Raw genomic sequence first — 17750 nt, 5'->3', positions numbered from 1 at the left:
TATGAAAGGCTGCCAAATGCCCCAAATGTAAAATCTTTACACCAAAATGCTCCATGTAGGATGCAGTGATTTATTCTTGGCTATTTCTAAAGATCTGCAGAAGGAAAGAATATTAAACCTCAATTCAGATGATCACAATTTGAAAAACAAAGATAATCCAGAGTTGTATTATAATTTTTATAGGTACAATTTGTACCTATCTTTCAGTAGATGAGAGAGGTGGCACAGGAGAAACGGATCATTAAACAGTAGTGTGAAGCCAGGGAAATTAACCAGCTGCTGTGAAAGCCACCTCGCTCCGTCTCTGAGCGCGCGACAGACACGGCGAGAGGGAGGGAGGGAGAAAAGAGAGAGGTGCCAATTGTACCTATAATGCAATAATTAAAAAAACTCTGCCTACTATCTGGCCATAATGGCTTGCACAGGTTAGATCAAAGAGACGCTGCTGCTCACAAAGGAGCTTCTCTTCGCAGAAACGCGTGCGCTCGCAGGTAGAAGATTCCAGCCAATTCAAAGCTCTAATATATAGCTGAGGGTAGCGAGTACCGTTCTGTGGGGTTCCCTCTCTACCCGCTGCAAAAACTGCCTTTGAAAGAGGGAAGGTGGTGAAACCAGTAGTGGAAAAGACGGGTGATGCTTCCGCAACACACATCACTCCAAGCGCGTGGAACTCACCGCTCCCAGCTCGCCCCACGTTACACAGGCGGTGGGTAGGCGCTGCCGCCGAGCGCGTCTCCGGGCAAGCCAGGTTGCTCTGGCTTAACCATAGGAGGCACAATTCCTATTCCACCTGCCCCACTAAGAAAACTTCCCCTCGCACCGAGGCAAGTGGAGGGGTGATTTCCATCTCTTGCTTCCGCTCTTCCAGCTCTAACAATAAAAGGCGGCACAAAAACATTTTGAAGAAGTAACATACCTGCCTTCGGATTATTGTGCCGAAGAAAGAGGTAAAACCGGAACAAAGTAACAAATTATATTGTCAGGAAAAATGTGAACTTTTTGATTGGGGATGACATTTATTTTAAGTGTGCAGTGACGGCAGGGAATCTGTCAGGGTAAGACATGGCAGAGGTTTCAACGTTTGTTAAGAGTGTCATGGGAATTTAACTAAAACTGTTAAAACTGACACTATTGGCTTTTGTTAACACATTAAGCATGGGAAAAGTGCCAGTCAGCATATCCTCCGTAGCATCAGTTCAGTTAAATCATCTGGAAGATGCATAAAACTGGGTGTGATAATAAATGCGACGTTTTCCACACATGGATAGAGGGAGCAGAGGGGGACAGGACCCTTTTGACAAGAGCGACGAGATCACTTTTTAAAACGCACACCTGCCTTGTAGTTTAAAAAGCATGTGGGGAGGGAGGAAGGAGGTTTAGAGAAAAACATATTTCTTTTTTTTTTAAAAGACAAGTGAAGCAAACTTACCAAGCGCAGTACAAATAGATTCTGCGTAAGTGCTTATAGTAGAAAATAACTTAATACTGGAGTGTATATTTATGGAATTGGCTTGAGTACAATTAAAGCACTGTCTAAAGCATTCCACTTTAAAACAGACTCAATTACCACTTCATAGTTTGGCTGGCAGGCCAACAAAACCAGAATGCCAGCCATTTACTCACATGAACAGCAGATACATTAATACAGAGACAGCAGTGCCCCGGCCGGAGAATCTGAACAGAGCTTTGCGGACCTGAATCTCCTGCAAAACATCCCATTTGGAGGTAAAAACCCCAAAACTCTGTTTGGTGGGTGCATGTATCAAATGTTAATGGGGCAAACACCACCCCACTCACTCTTTTATGCAATCTTCCAATGCAAAATAAATGCTAAAAAAGACTCAAAGCTCTGCATTTTGAAAAAAGGCAAAGCATATATATGCTCTATAGGAAGAAGTACGTGAAATGGATACATTTGCTGTGTAACCACCTGTGACCAAGCAATAAGCAAGATCTGAAACTACCTGGTCAATCTCTCAGCAAAATAAACTGATAGAGGAGCAAAGAAAAGGAAGATAAAGCTAAAGAGAAAGGGGCTTTGAGCACCAGAATGCATCCATGGTATCAGAAAATAATCAGACTGAATTTATGATTTCTTGCATAAATGAAACACCACCAGATAAAAACCATTTTAAACAATTCACTTTGCCATTTCCAGGGCTCTCTGACTGCAGCACAGCCATTTGCTCTTAAAATGACCGGTTTTACTTTCCTAAAGTCCTTATGCGGAGAAGTTTCTGCTCATCTGCTGGTGTCTGCTTCAGCTGATAAAACACAGATGCAGAACTAAGGATAAAAACACAAACGTGGCTGCCAAGAATTGTTCTTTCTGCCACTCGAACATAACCTCATGTAGTTTGATCCATTCAGCATTTACCTAAGTGCTGCCTCTAAAATAAAAAAAAGGAAAGAAGAAAAAAAAAAAAGGCAGCAGTAACATATGGAAGCTTGGGAAGTGACCAAAAGAGCAATATTTTTTTGGCCAGGCGAGCAGAGCAGTACGTTGCCTCCCGCCTGGTAGGAAGGCGAGCGCAGCACAGACATAACCTCATTACATACTGGAGACTTCCACCCTTCGAACTTTCAGCAGACTCATTTCTTCAAGCCTTCAAGCTCTCTCATCGATCCGCAGCCATTGCTATGCACAAGGCAGCCTCAAAGGGCACGACACCTGTGGTATAACGCCATATGTCTCAGAAGGTTTTATTATTTATTTTAAAATGAAATCTAAATAGCTATACATAGCAAGGAAATGGTTTTCACGGGGGCTGGAGGCCTGATTTAATAAAGATTACAGTCAGAGATTACTGGCAGCTACAAAGAAACGCCAGACGCCGAGAGGTTTTCTGTACTGCCAAAAGGTAGGACCTTTACAGATGTAGGAGGAAGAGTCTGATGATGTGGATCACCAGGAAACCTAAACCCAACGCCAGTGAGAGGCAGGCATCACTCCTATATGTCTTCATTTACAGCGGCAAGGGCTAAGGAGAGAGGAGGGTCAAAGGAACGCAGGCTTACACTGCTACCAGCTATATTGTATAATAATTTAATTAATTAATCGCACACATTCCCAACCTTTAGACCTACTAATGTGTTCTCGGATATTCACAGAGCTTTTATTTAATGCAGAACCCACAATACATTCTTTACTTAGAAGAAGAGAAGGCGGCTTGATTCCATTTCTGGAGAGATTTGCTCTTAATCCGCTAAAGGTTATGTTGGCTCTCTGTAGTATCAGAAAATTAAAAACGAGGCTTTTATTTTTATTATTCCACCGTGTTCTACTTCCTCTTTTTGCCTCCGATTTTGATATAAAGCAATCCTAACTATTCCTCAGAAGTGAAGCAGTTTCTTAGGTAACTAACCTGTTTTACCAAATTAAAACCAGCGACATGCGAACAGGGGCGAGGGCCAGGGCAATTCTGTTGCGATCATCAGGTATGTAAATACCCGCAGCACTGCCCTTTCCCTGACACATGCCACGGAAAGCTACCGGCTGGAGCTGCCTCGGGGGGCAGCTCAGCTCTCCTGGGAACCTCTGAAAAATAATCGCCTTAATAATATGACAGGCCTGAACAATATGGGCCAGATCCTGTGGATCTGCTCAGGGAGGGGATCCGCCGAAGCCTGATCCTCTCTGCGCAGATAAGGACGTTTGGGCGGCAGCATCAGGCCTGGGGGTTCAGTATATGTGTCGTTGCATTCCTTTCCTTGCTAATGGCAACAGATTGAAAACGGTCCAGTCAATTAATGGACTGCCACAGCTCGCTCCTCTCCTGAAATCTTAATCCTGGGGGTGTGATGCCATGATAGCAACTGTAATAGTGATGTCACGCGGGGACGACTGTAATTTCAGGTAGGAAGCACGACTCAGTGGGGACTCTGAGTTCTGTCCCAGGGCCTTTGTCAGTAAGGAAAAATTAGAGGAATGTAAAAAAACACAGAAATGGTGTGTGGAGTTGCTGATATGTTTTTTTCACGTGGAAAAGGATTTACCAAGATGACTGCCAACGACAGCCAGCTTATAAAATGCTACTTCTATTTAAAACACATTCATTTTTGACTTTCTGCCTTGTTTAATAAATTTAATTAAAAAAAAGGAACACCTACAAGCCTTTTCTCATTGCTTGGCCTTTTTTTTTTCTTTTTTTGATGAGGAATGGGAAAAAAGGGTGGAAGAGGAGAAAGATTTCACAATTACTGAAGAGACTATGGGTAGTGAAAGTTGATACAATTACCTGCAATAAATTCAACTGTCAAGTTTCATGCTACTGAACTTGCACTGACATTTTATGAGCAAATTGCTCGATTTGTTCCTTCACTAATGTAATGCCATCATTTATTTCAATAAGGTAGTAAATATTTTCACTATTACATGAAACAACCTTTTGGTTGGCTTATAATTACAAGAATGATGCTAACTGAATTCCTTGCTTTGTTTCAATATCCCTTGTCAGTGCCATAGACCTCTCTGCCTCTCTTGTTTTTCTCAAAAGCAATTTAGAAAATGCTTGTATTTTAGACAAAAGGAGAACATTTGGTGAAAGAAAATTCATCATTAGGTATCTAGAGGTTTGTTAATAGAAAAGGCAACTCCCACAGTGTATCCTAGTGCTCAAGCCAGACACACATGCTCAGGACCAGCAAGCTGCCTTCACAGTGGGCCAAAAGTCATTATCATAATTTTATATTACATAGACTACATTGAAAATTTAATATATCCCAGCAAAAAGAGACAAAAGACATTTTGCATAATGCTTCTGTGAGCGCACTCTCTCTTGCTACTCTTTTAGCCACCCCATGCAGATAATCACACCAGGAAAAAGAAGTTCATTACCTAAGCCAAATCAAAATTAGGCTTTTCTTTTTGATAGGGAACTTCATTAGTAAGCCCTGTCTTATACAGCTGGGAGATTTGATGAATCTATCTTGGAGTAATAATTCAGCACAATCAGCCACATTTCTGCTTTAAGTTTTATGTCTTTGTTACAAAAAATTGGAACTGTACATACAGTATGCAGTCATATATCTACAAATTCATAGCCTATCTGCTCTCATTTCATGGCATTTAAAACATGCCAGAGTGGCAGCACCGCACATTGTTAGTAAACAGGTTCCCTCATTTCCATGGTTGACACTTCTGGAGACTAAAAGTCCTAAATAGTTGGAAAATGGATTTTGCTCCTTGCTGCAGAACCTGCAGTTAAATTACATTATAGAATTTATTTCATGAAAAGGAAAGACTGGCTCCTGCACCTCCAGGTTCCCCTATGCACCATGTTAAGCCCTTTCCTGATCGTGACCCAGGCTATAAAACTAATGTCCTCCCTGAATTTCCAAAGGGGAGAAATGCACCAGCATAATATCCCATCAGCACCACGCTCAAACTAACCTCCCCAAAAGACAAGAACCAAAAGGTATCTCTGTAGATACAGGGTTATGGATGTACATAGGCACTGTTACGTAAGCAACATACAAATTGCACAATACAGCTGGACATCTGCAAATCACAACGTTGAAGCCACAGTGGCAGGAATCTGCTGCTTCAGAGCACGCCTGGTGCAGGGCTGCAGGTGGCTGTACTGTCATCTGGGGTTGCTCCTTTATGCATGTTTTATCCCCACAGACATGCCTGCATACTACACCTTCCTGTCATATCTTTCAGTGCAATGGTATTTTTCATTGTCATCACACAAAACAATCTGCAAAGCAAAGATCTTAATTGACACAGAGTGCCCAAAATGCTTTCCACACCAAGGGGAACGTACCGCTGGCCCCATTTTAATGTTGTGACTGACCGCAGTTCACAGCAATTAAGTGATTCACCCAAGAAGACAGAGGGAATCTCTAGGAACGCTGAGAAAAGGCAGTAAGGATGTGTCGGTCAGCTTCCCCAAAGCTATGAGCAGTGGTCTTCTGGCCAGTGGGAATTACTGTAAAAATCCCTTCAGGAAGCAGAATGATTTAAATATGCTGCAGTTGCTGAAAAATAATTTTATTCATACCAAACCTTCCTTTACAATTAAATACAAATGGCTTTTCAGATTGCAAATGTGCCTTAGGGTGTGTCTCCAAACAAAGGTCCTTTATTACACCTACGGACGTTCATTCTGCTGGACCCCAGTATCTGTAAGCACACGTGTGTCTATCCACCCGGTAAAGCCAGATCTGAGTGCATAAATACAGCTGAGTTGGTAGTGTGGGAGGGGGAACATCGTGATCCTGACACAGAAGTCATCCACTTGTTAACACCAAAACGCTGAGATGACACATCCATACACTCACGACGCAGCTGAGATCAGGGTGTTGAAACTTTCAGGATACCTGTGGTTCCCCCTTGAATACACGCTGGAGAAGACACTTGCTATGACTTATGAAGTCAGCTGTTTGGCCCTACTCATGAAAATGGCATTAAAAGCTGCACAGGTAAGGCAGATGGATTGGAAAAGCTTGTGCTGTGGAGAAAAGGCAGACCTCCTCTCCCACCTCCATGCATTGCTGGTGGGGGGCCTGGGTGCCATCCCAGGGGGTGACGCTGATGCTGGCTTTCAAGGCAGTAGGAGATTTTACAAGGCTGTACTGGGACAGCTGGGTGCTAAATGGGGAAAGAAGTCAGAGTTCTTCTGGCTAATCAACCTGGGAAACTCTGGGCACAGAAATCTAGGGAGCTTTTGTGCAGATAGGCAAAGCAACAGAGCCATGTTACGGGCTCCCGAAATCTCAGCGCAGGGAAGGGGCACCAGTTGCCTTTCCAGCCCTGAATGGCATGGGGAACACAAAGGCCAGGCCTTTCTAGAGGCTTCATCCAAAACTGCTTATCCAAAGCTTTCAGGTGTCCCTCAGACCTTTCAATAAACTGGTTTATATTGTACAATAAATCCCATTTTTGGCTCAGAGCGTTTTTGACAGGCTCTCAAACATGCAGAAATCTTAGGCTTGTCAGAGGTCCTTCACATGACTCCCCTAATGCAAAGCAGCCCTATGTTTTGAAATATTTCCTTTCGTCTTGCGTTCATTGAGGGAAATCACAGAGAAGATCCCTGCAAATTGTCAACAGAATCACAGCAGAATGGCCAGGAAGAACTCCATGTTTACTATCAAACACATAAACCGTATGCATTTAGACAATGGAGATTTATTACACATCCAGAGCCAAACCAGGCAGATTAACAATTATATCTCCCCCTCACTACTTTCAATGTGAATGGCATAAAATTCTTTCTGCAACTATTTAAATTTGAGTTGGAATTTATCACAGAAAAGCTGAAAGATAGCCTTAACTTACAATGCAATTGGCAAACTGAATTTTCAAATATATGGATGTGTATGTAGTTAATCCAAGTACACTGAATCCAGTTCAGCTATTTTCTTTTTCACTAGATATCCACATGTTATTAGAAGTACACAGCTAACCAGGTTTCATGCAGTAGACAAAATAGCATTGTGGGATTACATTAGTCCGACAGCTGCTTTATGACTATAGCTTCCAGACCAATTTATTTAATATTGATCTTTAAACAAACATCAGTACAAATAAATTTGAGCACTCTAGTCCTGAGATTTTATATCTATAAAAGAGGCCAATATTCAGAGAAGCAGTTCTGCTTGTATTTCGCTCTTTGATTCCGTTTTCTTTGATCCTACCAGGTATCAAATACATCAATGCCAAATTAAAACAAATCCATCCTCAGATAAAGCTCTGTTTATAATCTTTCGTGCAGAAAGAATTTTTCTATCAATAACTTCCAGCAAGCATTTTAACTGATCTTTTTATTGCTTTATTCTGATCACTACAAAAGGCAGTGATGCCATGTCCTGACTGAGTAGCACGCTAAACTCTCTCTGGCAGAACTGTCAAGGAGGGCTTCGAGAACAACGTGCTCCATCTTTCAGGCTTTCATGCGGCTTTCCCTCCCAACTACTTTCATCCAGCGTCAGGGACGGGCCCAGCTCCCAGTGCCCCCTTGCTGAGAAAATTTCTGCAAAGAGGTACATGTTTGGGAGGCTGATGTGAAGTCTTTTATGGAGCAACAGTCGGCCGTTTGGAGGAAGGGACAGCTGGGTGCTAAACATAAATAGGGAAAAAACCTTAGATGGGGAAATAGATAACGAACCCTGGGATTAGACAATTCAATTAGGCGGGTATCTATAAATGTTAGGCACAAACAGATCCAACATAGTTATTTGCAGAGGATTTATTTGTGCCCTTCTTAGCTATGCTGAATGAGCACAGATACCAGATTCACTGGGGACGTATCTTCCACTGGTGTGGAACTGGGCTAAAGTTCAAAAGTTTTTGGTCACAACTTACTCAGATCTGCCATCTGGCTTATGTGCACTGAGTTCTATGGATTATATCCATCTCCCAGACGGACTAAATAGACATTTCTGTGTGTCAGGGAAAAAAAAAAAAGGAAAAAAAAGGAAAAAAGAAAATAAAATGAAAATCTGCTGTCCATGCTGACCAGCAGAGTGGCCACCAGAGCGACGCGCGGAGCCCTCGTCTTGGCAGCAGACTGAGGGCTGCCGGCTCTCCCAGCGGTGTGCCTTTTGGAGGAGGCAGTGTATTCCTTCAAACCTGCAATCTGCTTGACTCCAGTCATCCTGACTGGGGCTCGGGATGTGCCAAAACTTCTGCTAGGATCTGTGAACAGTTAGGTCTCATAGGAAATCAGGGCTTCAAAAAACTTTGCTTTTTGTTTGTGGTTTGTAGCTGTTCGGGGAAGGAGGCTGGCTATGCAGGACTGACTGCTGCTGCAGGACTACCTTATGTAGGGCATGGTTATGAAAGGAACACACCCTTACTATTAAGATCAATGGCTTCCAAATTAACGTTACAGAAAGGATTGCATTCCCCTCCTCAAACACTATGCCTTGTGTTGCTCTGCTCAGACTGAGGAAGACTTCTGCTTTGTGTTTCAATGCTCACCAATGTCTGATCTCCTAAATATGTTTTTGATGTTCCCAAACTATGGAAAATACTGGCTCATCTGTCTAAGACACAATTTTGAGTACACCATGAGCCTTGAGTTTAGAAGAGTCTATCAACCATTTTGCTGGTTAGTATGCAAAATAAAAAGGAAGCAGCCACTCTAGCATGGGGAAGTTTGTACATGGGTAGCGTTTAGACCCAAAGCCTGGCAGCAGTACCCACAGCCATGCTGTAAGGGAAAGACAAAGGCAATTTAAACTCCATGCCTTCTGAAAATAAACCCCAGAACTCTCTCTCCCAGTTTTTGGAGACTATTCCTACCACAGATTTTATTTATTTGATTTGGATTGCTCTTTCCCTTGATCCTAATTTTAGAAGAACTGCCGTTTTCTGACAGCAGCAGTGGCTGGACAGTGATTTGCAGGTGTAAACAGAAGAACGTGGAGTCTCCCAAATGTCCCACCTCATCTGAGTTACAGCTGTAGCTACCACTAAAAATACAAAGCAAAATGATTTTCCTGAGCTTGCTTCTACCTATTGAGTAAGCATCCAGTGAAGAAATAATTCACTAATTCACCAAGTGACTTCAGATCCTCATGTATGACGAAGTGAAAGGATAAAGGAGTTATGAATTTGGTCAGGAAATATTTCTTCAAATGCATAATTCATAGAAAGTTGCATCTTGTTTACAGCTAATGGTTCAATGCCACTGGTTTGTAGGGCTTGTGAGCAATGACTCCTAAGGCAAAAAACCCACACAAGATTGGGTTTTTTATGGGTTTTTTTTTATTTTATTTTTAAATTGATGGCACTAATGACAGATCAGCAAATAATTGTCTTGCTGTGAGATGCAGTAAATAGAATGCTGCCCTACAAAGAGAGCTGCCATCTCGGAAGACTGCTTACAGTTCCACCCATAGGTCTGAACTACTCCAGATTTAATTTCACAAGGAGTGAATTCAGATTATTTCATAACCCTTAAAGATGGCCCCAGCCTATTTTTAATGTGCTGCTGGCATTTGTGAAAACAGTACAATTACCGAAGCTGTTGCTAAAACCCACAGCTACTGAGCACTGCTGCCCTAAAATGGTCTCTGGGACCATTCTGATGGAAAAGCTACTGACACTGCAGACTGTCTAGGAAAGCTACTGGAAAATCTATATGGTGCTAAGTCATAATATGAACTTTTTACAGTCTCTCTTTTAAGGGAGTTACATACATACAGCATAGTGAAAGGCAATTCCTGGCTGTTGAGTACTGGAGTCTATGGTGTGTGTAAGCTTGAACAAGATGAAAAAAACAGTTCCAGTTTACTTCTCACATTAATTGTGAGATAACAGCCAAGCACAGTGTAGCAACCCCACAGCCACAGTGGAAGGAAAGCAGCTCTAACCCTTCAGAGTTATTTGCCGTTGTTGTATCGAGGAAACCCAAACGCTCCTAGGCCTCCAATAATAAACACCCGGAGTTTCGTTTTAATCATTATTGCTGACACGGTGTATAACTCTGCCATTAAAAGCATCCAAGAAGCTATGGCACTCTGCTTCACCTCTCCCCAACAAATGTCCCTGTAGCTATTTAGGTTTTGGTGGAGAACAGTCTGGTTGAAAGGCAGAATAAAAACCTCTGGCCCTTGCTACAGAACACGTACTCCAGCTCCACAGGGTCTTCACTACTGAGACTCCACAGGACCCTGCTAAAACTGTCTGTCTAGTTCAACTCCGCACAGTCTCACTCCGGCTAGGCCTTTGGATCAAACCCTTCTCATGTGAACACAGAGAGCGTCTGTGAAACTGTGGAGCAGATGTCTCCACAGAGACTCACAGATGCTGTCAGGACGGAACTTCAGGCTCAAACATTTGATGCATTTTAAAGAGGGATTCAGAATCAGACTCAAGCAGACAGATTGATCGTCTAACACTTCAAAGGCTTGAGCAGAATTGTTGTTATATTTTTCCTTTGTGCTTCCCCCCACCCACTGGCACTAATGGAGATGCTTGTGTTTAACTTGACATGTTGTGTGGGGCGTACAGGAGGGGACTTCCACCTTCCAATTAAAGGAGTCGGGCAAGAATCATTAGCTAAAGCAACGCAACAGAATGTGGGGCTGAAGGAGTTAGTTTAACACACCATCAGAAAATGAACACCTAATGCAAACGCTGCTTTGTCACACTTGGCTCTTCTTCTGACCATGCATATGCAGCTTAGGCTTGACTTTCAAGATGTTCAATTAATTTTAGATGAGGCAGTTTAAGAAAGTCCTAAAGTCTTAAAATGCTTTTTTTACTCCTCATCTTCAAGGACTGAAACATGCTACAAGACGAGACTGCTTACCTCTTTGAACGATTCACAGAAACTATTAGGTATTTTTGTATTTCCTCCATTAATTAATGTATGCAGCTGTTGAGTTTGTTTGTATAGGGTCTGGGGGCTTTGCAGAGGGCGGGGAAGGGAATTTACAAGTCAGTCATTTGACAGGTACCATGGACAAAAGGTTGTCTGTGAAGACAAAGAAAGTGAAATGGGGAGGAAAGGTTGAACAGATTTCTGCTCATCATCTAGGAACCTTGGTAAGGTCTGTGCATAGTCTGATTTGGAAAGGTGAAGCCGTCAGAATAGGAAAAAGGAGGACAGTCTGGAGGAAATTATAGTGGGGCAGGAATACTGGTGATAGAGAACTACATGCATAAACATGTGACTGGAGATGTGGAAATAATTCTGGAAAGAAGGGATTTGCCTTCTTTCAGCACCTGCCATTTTGACATGTTTTGCCATCTTAGATACAACTGCTACGCATCCCTCTTGACCTGGGCTGAAGAGAAAGGCTCGTCTGGCACTTATTTCAAAGGGGACCTTTCATCAGTTGGGTTGAGATGTGAGTTAGTGATGGGCATAAGTGTTTTATTGAAAATATCCCTCCCTCTCCTGTCATCAGTTATGGGAAAACAAAAGAGTAGAGGAAATACAGCTATAAGTGTGGAGAAATACCAGTGAGATTATTACGGGAGGCTTCAAACAACTCAGGGGATTACGTGAACTACATAGGAAAAAAAAGATCTGCTGATGGGAAGAGGAAACAAAACTGCCTAAGATAAAAGTCCATCTTTCTTTACCATGTGTTCTCTGGATCAACCCATGAAACAAGGTAATATAAACTTCTCCACCAAAGAAGGGCAAATGGGGATAAATGTCACAAGACAGAGATGGTTGTAATTCCACTGGTATCACTTTAATGAGGAAGCAACACAAGAATGTTAAATCCAAAGCTCGATCCAAAATGTGCAGTCAGAAGGTGTGTATCACGGGAAGAGGGCAGTTACTACTGAGGAGAAAGTTCGGAGGTCTTGTCAGGCAGAGGCTGGGGAGAAGGTCGCTTTCAGTGATGTCCCTGCTATGTCCCTTACTATTTGAGGTCAAGCTCAAGGGAATAAAGCACAGAATAACCTCAGCTCTCTCTCATGTGTGCTAGTAACAGGGCCAGATGAGTCGTGAAGAGAAAAGAGGCACTTAGGCACAAAGGAAGAACATCTACTATCACCTGCAACAAAGGCGCTGAAGGAATTACATGTCTGAATATTTTCATTCAGCCAACTAGGAATTAGAGATGGCTCAAGGGGACTTAATTTCAACTGCAACCTTTCCTTCCCCTCAGCAATCCTGTTTCCTGGGTATATGTTAGTGCATAAAAGGCCTGCTGGGAGACTGGAAGGGTAGGGGGTTCTTGTCTGTCCGCTGACACAAGTGTCTTGGGAATAGCTGTCATCCTGTTATTAAATATTTAAATATTTCAAGAGCAAGCTAGATTCATCAACCTCTGGAAAGAGTAATCAAGAGAATGAAAGGTAGACAAAAATAAAAGGAAGATGTTGGTTATTTTGGGGAAAGACGGGATCACCAGAGGAGAAAATACGCAAGGATGAGGAAAACTGGCAGAGAAAATTGATGAGAAAAGGAAGAATAATGAGAGACAAACAAAAGGGAAAGCACTGAAACAATACAACAGAAATACCAGGGAAAATAGAATTGGAAAACAAGCTAGAGCAATACCTGGGAACTCTGTCTGTACCACTGAGAAAAAGCAAGCAAGCAAACAAAAAGCAAGCAGCAATACATAAATTCTGGACAAGGTGGTCAAGAAAATCAAAAGGCAGCAAGCGACAGATAGGGTAGGTTGAGAAAAGAGAGAGGATGAACATTATTGAGAGCCAGAAACATTGCAGCGATGGGGAAAGAAGGTGCATATCATGATCATAAACAGGAAAGAAATGTTATTTCATTCATTGTACTGTTTTCCTGCTTGATTGCCAAAACACCGTTTACTCCAGAGCCAAACACAATACCCAGTGGCTTAGCTCAGACGCAGTTTATGAGGATCAAGATGACGTTTTGGGGTTCTCCTAACCCTATTAAATGTATAATTTAATACATTAGCAAAGGAAGATACCTGGCATGGAGAGCTGCTGAAATGTATTTCATCCCAAGCCTGCCAAACTGGGGTTTGAGGCAGAAAGAGGTTCTGAACAAAAAAAGGAATGTACCTGATGTGGTGATGGCCAGGCAGCAGTACCACTCTATATCTAAAGACACTGTCTAAGTGTTTCACTTGGTGCTTTTGGGAAGCCCTGGAAGGATGGTTAGCACTCATCACGGTGGTAGGTCACAACAAGGTGCTGTAAGAGTTGGAGAACCGTGATGTGAACAGCTGAGGCTAGTCAGGGAGCCGAAGAGACCGGCTCAATTTTAACAGCATTCAGATGGTGTTTTCAGCTGCACATCTCAAAGCTCCTTACAACCAGAATTTAAATATCACAGCAATCATTTTAGAGAGAGGCAACTATGACCTCCTGGGTGCCGTAACTCATGCAAGGTAACAAAGCAGGTAGCAGGCTAGGAACAGCTCTGAACTCCCTACCCGGTGCCCTTTCTGTTTTACCCCTGGACTCCTCAGATTCACCTCCTAAACATCAGCCTCAAAAGCTGCAAGCATTGCCGGCTGGAAGTTGAGCACGCAAAAGGCAGTGCGGGTGGAAAGGCAGCTGTGCAGTCAAAACAAGTGTAACCCACAGTATTCTGGGGGAAACTACCAGAAATAGTCCAACACAGTAAAAATAAAACAAAACAAAACAACAAAAAAAGAGTGAGAGGGAAAGGGAGAGAAGTCAAGGATTGTTCAGCAGAGAATTAAAAGGCGTTTATTCCGTCCTGGCAAGGATAATCTAAACACTATTGTGGTTAAATGTTTGCCTACTGCAGATCATGTTACAGCAGATTTTTTTTCTATTCAAAGGGTTAGTTAATGGCTTTGCTATTCCTTGCATGGGTCTTGGAAAAAAAAAGCGCATGCTATGAATGCGATATCTTTGCTTTTGATGCCAGCGGTTGTGAAAGGAAAGTTGGGAAAGAACTGGCACACAGAAGGAAAGCAGCCAGCCCATTTAGGAATACTCCATTAACTCATAGGCGAAGATTCCCCCAGGACACAGTCCCAAAGAAGACCCCTGGCGAGTTTAGGCTTGTATATCATTTGTCCTATCCAGAGGGCGAGAGAGTTAATGATTATATAGACACCTTGCTGTGTTCAGTATCATTTGTGCCTCTCGATCAAGTGATGCAGATTACAAGGAATAGCAGGCTGAGGGTTCAGTCAGATGGGAAGTAGAAAGAAAGACACACAGACCCATACCCCCGCCTCCCTGTCACACACAGAGCTGCTCACATGTTACCAGAACACCATGATAGATTTCACTTGCCACTTAAAGGTTTCAGACTCGAGGGCAACATTTACATAGATAAAGGTACGCATATGGGTTCTGTTGCTTTGCACTAGTTACTTGAGGTGCTCAGTACATCCCCACAGTGGATGTGTAGGCAAAAAAATCTGGATTAAAAAGAGGGACCGAAAAAAATCCTCCTACCTAATTAACATAGCTTTTTGTCTAAGGAAGCACCAAACATCATGGCATTTCAGGAGTTATTGATGGCATTTGGGGAGGTTACCAGGGATTTCATGGTCCCTACAGCAGATGATAAAAGGGGGAGGGGGAGAGAGAGCAGAGGGTCCAGGAAAACTTATTAAATTTTGGGCATCAAACTGGATTCAAGGAGAAGAGAATCACACCCCGCAAGGGAGCGGGACAAAAATCCTATGAGATTACTGGCTCAGCTGTGGCAAGCTAATAAGGTTATTCTGAAGCAGATGCAGTCGTTAATACAGTGGTGGCATGGGGATCTCCCGAGAGGGGTCAGAGCCATGATAACTCACAGTAGAGCAATGCGCAATATATTTGTGGCCAGATCTTGTGATGGTAACTAAATGAACCTGTGTCAGCGCTCGGTCGTTTAACCCACTTTGTTCTTAATCCCTTTTTGGAGGGCTGGGGCTTCCTCGCACCACCTAGTTTCTTGAAGACAGCCTTGAAAAGTGGCAACGTTTTAGGCAAGTTATAGGGCCATTAAACAGGAGATTCAGGTGGACTAAAAGTCACTTTCGGGGAAACTGCTACATAACAGCTCACGTTAATTCCAAATTTATAAAAATAAGGCAATTTCTGTTATTTATGGGTGCAGAGAAGAGAGCTGTTGGCAGTTCTTTGTGCGCTACGGAATGACCGGAGCAATGGAAGAAAGAGGTGAGTTTGGCATGAAATGTTGCACTGCTCGAGCTTTTCACGGTGTTTGCAGTACCAGCAAAGTAATTTGTGATAAATGGCTAAAGACTCTTGGTTTCTATCACAAAATCTACAAGCACTGAGCTTATTGGGGACCTGTGATAATGCTGCTCAGGGCCTGCACTCTGTTATGCTTAGTGCCTGATGCATTCTTTATGGCCAGATACGTGTAAAGGGAACAACTATTCACTCGCTAACTCTTGTTTCTGCCTAGTGGCAGAGGAAGTCAGAGCCAGCCACCTCATGATTACTGATGGCCTGTGTTTTACCTTTCTTCAACACCAAGTTCTCTGTACCGAGGAGCTTACTGTCTGAATTAGACGAACAAGTAAAGATTTCACTAAGGGCCATGTTGAGGAGAATGGGAAGATCAAAGCTAGAAAAGAGGGAGGGATTTGTAAGGAGACCCACTTGAAAGCTAAAATTGTTTTGAAATGCAGTCAGTGGCACTGGACAGTTGCAAAGTCGAGGAATAAAAAGCAAAGGGCTACACGGGGAGGAACGTGGGTCAAAAATGGAAGTGAGAAGCTCTTTTGGGAGGAGAGAACTTCCAGTCCTGCACAGGAAAGAAAGTTAAGTTTAACAGACCAGACACATCCTCAATGAAGTAATCTTTAAAAAGATTGGCACGAATGGCAGAACTCACATTGAAGCCACTCGTTGTATTTCTATTGCCCTCTAGAAAAGCCATCAAAGACGATTTTCTGTGCAGAATAGCATGGATGGGTACTTCTGCTCCTCTTCCTTAAAAATTTGACATTGGGAAAACAATACACTGGACACATGGTAACCAGGTAGATGATACAGTACATCATCACAGTAACAACACTGCAAAAAGCTCAACAATCCAAGTCATGCCTGGTAGGCATGAAAGTTTATGAAAATTATTGATACAGAAGAAGACAACAAAAGCCCTTTACTGTTCTGGAAAGGAAGATGATCCAGGGAGCAGAAAATATAACTAAGTAACCCAAGCTCTAGACCCTAAACTGGCCTGGATGATTTACTCTGTGATTTGGTTGAATCACTTGGGGCTTGTCACCACAGGGAAGTTCCTTGCATGGTACTCCACGCTGCGACTTTGCAATACACCAGCTCCCTGTACGGATGCCCTCGGCGTGCAGATGCTGCTGCTTAGTGCTTTACATTGCCAGCCATTCCCATGCCCTAGGACCATCTGCAGGGGAAGCCAGGGCAGGACACGTAGTACCCTGCAAATTTACACCCGCCAATCCTTTGCAGTAACTTGCCTACGTGGAAAAGCCTTTATTCTCCCTGTACTTACAGCCCTTTTCTGTAAAATAAGAGTCCTCAGGGCCCTGTTGTGAGATTTAATTCATTTTTTTGTGCCATGCTGAGATTCCAGGTGAGAAGTGCAGCGGCCAGTAACACTGTTTACACCTCCAACTACGCGGAAGAGCGGGAAAGGCCAAACCCCAATATGGACGTTGATGTAATTCTTCACACATAACCTGTGCGAGGCGATAGCACACTTTGTGTACATGAGCGTGCAGTTTACAGGGGTGGAATCTGAAATGAGCTGCTACAAAACCCCTCTTTGGACACCACGGTGATTGCCACTGCATAATGGCAGATGATGCGCATCAGAAGGATTTACCCAGATAAGGTAAAAATCTGCAGACGTTTTAATCAGTACCAAGATAGATCTTGTTTATATCAAGAACCTTTTTAACGCAGCATTGCTGGTTTGGTCCGACATCATCTCCTGCAGTGTGTGGAGACAGGCCAGGAGTATGAAGGCTACAGAGCAGAGCAGGAAGAAAGTCAACTGTGAAATTGGTAATTTTATGAGTTTCACGGGGGGTTTTGTTGTTAGACACAATGCATTTGGAACAGAGTGCCCGGGGTAATACCATCCACATAGTGTCCATTTGTCAGCTATAGGTAACGATATCTTTAACCTAGAGTTGTACAGTTATGTACAAAGGGATTCTGAAAGTAGGGTTTAACTGGCAATGGGTGGAGGTCTGTCCATCACAGAAATGCCATACCGTATTACTGTCACATTTGTAGGTCTGGGGAGCCCATTGAGGACCAAGGCATGGCTTGCCCTTGGAGACGGGTGGGTAAAGTTACCTCATTTTTCAGCAGCTCAGCAGAGTCTCTTTGTCCCCAAAAGATGAGCAGG

At 43.0% G+C, this 17750-nt stretch overlaps 1 protein-coding gene across 1 annotated transcript in view; it reads right to left on the bottom strand.

Annotated features, from left to right (window-relative positions):
- The window catches only part of ZNF521 (zinc finger protein 521), a gene marked incomplete at its 3' end in the record, with an annotated part of 208115 nt that overhangs the window by 37656 nt on the left and 152709 nt on the right, over nt 1-17750 (bottom strand). The window lies entirely within an intron of this gene.

This window comes from Gallinula chloropus, assembly GCF_964237585.1.
Source record: "Gallinula chloropus genome assembly, chromosome: 2".
NCBI classification, from domain to species: Eukaryota; Metazoa; Chordata; class Aves; order Gruiformes; family Rallidae; genus Gallinula; species Gallinula chloropus.
This window is presented reverse-complemented; position numbering and strand designations above follow the sequence as displayed.